This window comes from Arachis duranensis, chromosome 4, assembly GCF_000817695.3.
Source record: "Arachis duranensis cultivar V14167 chromosome 4, aradu.V14167.gnm2.J7QH, whole genome shotgun sequence".
NCBI classification, from domain to species: Eukaryota; Viridiplantae; Streptophyta; class Magnoliopsida; order Fabales; family Fabaceae; genus Arachis; species Arachis duranensis.
Genome location: NC_029775.3, coordinates 54,682,888 through 54,688,238, shown reverse-complemented (window position 1 = coordinate 54,688,238; position 5,351 = coordinate 54,682,888). Strand labels below are relative to the sequence as shown.

General features: G+C 40.7%; 1 non-coding gene across 1 annotated transcript; it reads left to right on the top strand.

The window, feature by feature from the left end:
- The first annotated feature begins 4,840 nt into the window (after window positions 1-4,840).
- LOC127746866 (small nucleolar RNA R71) lies at window positions 4,841-4,944 on the top strand. Its single transcript, XR_008008678.1, has one exon. It is a non-coding gene; the product is annotated as a small nucleolar RNA R71 (small nucleolar RNA).
- The last annotated feature ends 407 nt before the right edge of the window (window positions 4,945-5,351 follow it).

Sequence of the window (5,351 nt, the reverse complement as noted above, 5' to 3'; positions counted from 1 at the left end):
ACCCAATCCTTTCTTGTTGTTCCCACAGTTTTTTCCAGGATCCTTTTTAGCTCTCTGTTGGCAAGTTCAGCTTGCCCATTGGTTTGTGGGTGATATGGTGTGGCCACTTTGTGAGTAACACCATATTTGTGTAGTAAAGAATTTAGTTGCTTGTTGCAGAAGTGGCTTCCCCCATCACTTATAAGTCCTTTGGGTACTCCAAATCTTGTGAAGATGTTCTTCTTGAGGAATTGCAAGACCACGTTGGTATCACATGTGGTGGTGGCTATTGCTTCTACCCATTTGGAGACATACTCTACTGCTACCAAGATGTATTTGAATGTGTAAGATGGAGGAAAAGGTCCCATGAAATCTATTCCCCACAAATCAAAGAGTTCCACTTCCAAAATGAACTTTTGGGGCATCTCATTTTTCTTTGACAAACCCCCTGTTCTTTGACATTCATTGCAATGGCTCACGAACTCTCTAGCATCCTTGAAGATTGAGGGCCAATAGAAGCCACTTTGAAGGACCTTTGCAGCCGTTCTTTCGGCTCCAAAATGACCACCATAATTAGAGTTGTGACAATGCCATAGTATGTTCTTCATCTCATCCTCTGACACACATCTTCTTATCATTCCATCTGGGCATCTTTTGAACAAGAATGGTTCATCCCAGAAGAAGAACCTAGCCTCATGCAACAGCTTATTAACTTGTTGTCTTGTGTACTCTTGTGGAATGATTCTTCCTGCCTTGTAGTTGGCCATGTCTGCAAACCAAGGGACATGTTGAATGTGCAAGAGGTGTTCATCAGGAAATTCTTCATTTATTGATGGAAGGTTGTCTTGGCATGCATCTTGTGGTACCCTTGATAAGTGATCAGCAACTTGATTTTCACTACCCTTTCTATCTTTGATCTCAATGTCAAACTCTTGTAGGAGTAGCACCCATCTGATTAGCCTTGGTTTGGCATCCTGTTTTGACATAAGATACTTAATAGCAGCATGGTCAGTATACACTAACACTTTGGATCCAATCAAATATTGTCAAAACTTATCAAAAGCATATACCACAGCTAGTAGCTCTTTCTCTGTTGTGGTGTAGTTTCTTTGAGTCTCATTCAATACCTTACTTGCATAGTAGATAACATGAAGCTTCTTTTCCTTCCTCTGCCCCAACACAGCACCAATTGCAAGGTTACTTACATCACACATGAGTTCAAAAGGTAGTCCCCAACTTGGGGTGTGATGATTGGTGCTGTGGTGAGCTTAGCCTTTAGAGTTTCAAAAGCATGTTTGCATTCATCATCAAAGATAAAAGGATTGTCTACCACCAACAAATTGCTTAGTGGCTTTGCTATTTTGGAAAAATCTTTGATGAATCTCCTATAGAAACCAGCATGTCCTAAGAAACTTCTAACGGCTTTCACACTAGTTGGCAAAGGAAGTTTTTCTATAATTTCTACTTTTGCCTTGTCAACTTCTATACCTTTTCTTGAAATTTTATGACCAAGAACAATGCCTTCGGGTACCATGAAATGGCACTTCTCCCAATTCAAAACTAAATTGGTTTCTTGGCACCTTTTCAAGACTAGGGTAAGATAATGCAAGCAAGTATTGAAGGAATCACCAAAAACAGAGAAATCATCCATAAAGACTTCAATAAATTTTTCTACCATATCCGAGAAGATTGATAGCATGCATCTTTGAAAGGTAGCTGGGGCATTACACAGTCCAAATGGCATTCTCCTATATGCAAATGTCTTGGCGTTGGCAACTTGGATGGTGCCAAAGTTGCTTGGCGTTGCCTTGAATAACGCCTATGGTTCTTGGCGTTGGCAACGCCCTCGAGCTCCTCTTCAAGGCTTCATTCTTGTGCTTGGCGTTGCCTTGAATAACGCCCATACTCCCCACGTTGGCAACGCCCTCGAAGCTCCTTCATGGCCCAAGTTTGCTTGTGTGCGTTGCCTTCAATAACGCACCTTATTCTTCAAGTTGGCAACGCCAACTTTGCTTCTCCAGGGCTGCCTGGCGTTGCCATGAACAACGCCCACTATCTCCAAGTTGGCAACGCCAACTTCTTCTTGCAAGGTTACCTGGCGTTGCCATGAACAACGCCCATTATCTCCAAGTTGGCAACGCCAACCTCTTCCTGCCCAGCTTGCATCATTCTTGCTTCCATGCTTCCTTGTTTCATCACCTATCATCAACAAAGGAAATGGCTTCAAAGTCTTACCAATTCATGCAATAAATTTCATGAGATTCATTCATACTCATTCATGTATGTATTCTTTAAATCATTTGCATGAATTTGGCTAGAATCAACATATTCCTTGGTGCTCTCATGCATGAAGATAAAACTCATAAAAGGACTTGTTTATTTAGAGAAAATGAGTGAGATTAAGCTAAAACCAACTAAACTAACTAGCTAATATAACAAAAATGCAATTGCATCAGTCAACCATGTAATGCCATATATGCTTGGAAAGCTCTAGAATCCTACTTTCCAATGCCGCTAGAATCACCTCATTTGAAGCTTTGTGGCTCAAGTTATGCATGTTTGAAGAAGGCATGGTCAGGCTGCCAAGTGAGACTTTTGCCTACGTTAACTTAGTTAACGTAGAAGTTAACGTGGGTCTTTTTTGCCTCGCCAACGTTAGTGGCACTCACCTTTTCCACTAACGTTGGCATCTCCCTTTCTTTCCACGTTAACTACCACATTAACTAAGTTAACGTGGCTGTTAACGTGGGTCTTCTTTGCTTCGAAAACGTTAGTGGCGTTCACCTTTTCCACTAACGTTGGCTTATACCCCTTTCTTCAAAGTTAATGCCACTAACTTTTCTCACTAACGTTGGAACTTTCCTTCCTTCCACGTTAGTGCCCACATTAGTGTAACTAACGTAGCCACTAACGTGGCTCTTCTCTTCTCCTGAAATCAATCAAACAAAGTGCATCAAAGTCTTGCTCTTAATCATGGGATCATGCATCATCCAATTTATCATTCAATTTATGCATAATTCTCCTGAAATCATTCAAAATTCACAATGTTTGCTTGAATCATGGTATGATTGCATTTTCAACCAAATACTTGCTTATTTCCTAAGAAAATGCATGAAACCAACCTAAAGCATACAAAAAAATGGCTAGTAAAACTAGCCAAGATGCCCTGGCATCATCAGGTCAATGTTGTAGACTCCCAACACCAAACTTAGAGTTTGGATGTGGGGATTCAACACCAAACTTAGAGTTTGGCTGTGGCTTCTCAACACCAAACTTAGAGTTTGATTGTGGTGGCTTTGTTTGACTCTGTACTGAGAGAAGCTTTTCATGCTTCCTCTCCATTGTTAAAGAAGAAGATCCTTGAGTCTTAAACACAAGGTAGTCCCCATTCAATTGAAGGACTAATTCTCCTCTGTTAACATCTATCACAACTCCTGTTGTGGCTAGGAAAGGTCTTCCAAGGATGATGCATTCATCCTCCTCCTTCCTAGTGTCTAAGATTATGAAATCAGCAGGGATGTAAAGGCCTTCAACCCTTGCCAACACGTCTTCTACCAATCCATAAGCTTGTCTTACTGACTTGTCTGCCATTTGTAATGAGAATAAGGCAGGCTGTACCTCAATGATCCCCAGCTTCTCTATTACAGAGAGTGGCATAAGATTTATGCCTGACCCTAGGTCACACAGAGCTTTCTCAAAGGTCATGGTGCCTATAGTACAGCGTATTACGAATTTGCCAGGATATTGTCTCTTTTGAGGTAAAGTTTACTGAACCCAGGTATCTAGTTCATTAATGAGCAAGGGAGGTTTACCTTCCCAAGTCTCATTACCAAATATCTTGGCATTCAGTTTCATGATAGCTCCTAGATATTGAGCAACTTGCTCTTCAGTTATATCTTTATCCTCTTCAGAGGAAGAATAGTCTTCAGAGCTCATGAATGGCAGAAGAAGGTTTAATGGAATCTCTATGGTCTTTATATGGGCCTCAGATTCCCGTGGGTCCTCAATAGGGAACTCCTTCTTGCTTGAGAGACGTCCCATGAGGTCTTCCTCATTGGGATTCACGTCCTCTCCTTCCCCTCTAGGTTCGGCCATATTGATTATATCAATGGCCTTGCACTCTCTTTTTGGATTTTCTTCAGTATTGCTTGGGAGAGTACTAGGAGGAGTTTCAGTGATTTTCTTACTCAGCTGGTCCACTTGTGTCTCCAGATTTCTAATGGAGGACCTTGTTTCACTCATGAAACTTAAAGTGGCCTTAGACAGATCAGAGACTAAGTTTGCTAAGTTAGAGGTACACTATTCATAATTCTCTGTCTATTGCTGAGAAGATGATGGATAAGGCTTGATATTGCTGAGCCTATTTCTTCCACCATTATTAATGCCTTGTTGAGGCTTTTGTTGATCCTTCCATGAGAAATTTGGATGATTTCTCCATGATGAATTATAGGTGTTTCCATAAGATTCACCCATATAATTTACCGCTGTTATTGCAGGGTTCTCAGGATCATAAGCTTCTTCTTCAGAAGATGCCTCTTTAGTACTGTTGGATGCGTTTTGCCATCCATTTAGAATTTGAGAAATCATGTTCACTTGCTGAGTCAACATTTTGTTCTGAGCCAATATGGAATTCAGAGCATCAATTTCAAGAACTCCCTTCCTTTGAGGCGTCCCATTATTCACGGAATTCCTCTCAGAAGTGTACATGAACTGGTTATTTGCAACCATGTCAATAAGTTCTTGAGCCTCTGCAGGCGTTTTCTTTAGGTGAATGGATCCACCTACAGAATGGTCCAGTGACATCTTAGAGAACTCAGATAGACCATAATAGAATATATCTATCATGGTCCATTCTGAAAACATGTCAGAAGGACATCTTTTGGTCATCTGCTTGTATCTTTTCCAAGCTTCATAGAGGGATTCACCATCTTTTCGTTTGAAGGTCTAAACATCCACTCTAAGCTTGCTCAGCTTTTGAGGAGGAAAGAACTTAGCCAAGAAGCCCGTGACCAGCTTATCCCAGGAGTCCAGGCTATCTTTAGGTTGAGAGTCCAACCATGCTCTAGCTCTGTTTCTTACAACAAAAGGGAAAAGCATGAGCCTGTAGACTTCAGGATCTACTCCATTAGTCTTAACAGTCGCACAGATCTACAAGAACTTAGTTAAGAACATGTAGGAATCTTCTGATGGAAGTTGATGACAAGTCATCATATACCCATTTTTCAAGCTAATTTCACTTGTTTTATTAGTCTTTATGCACTTTCTTGCATCCTAAGTAAGTGATTTGGAATGAAAATGCACAACTTCTTTAAATCAAGTAACTACCATTAAATTGATGCTAACTCATGAGGTTTAAGCTAAATTTAATTGAT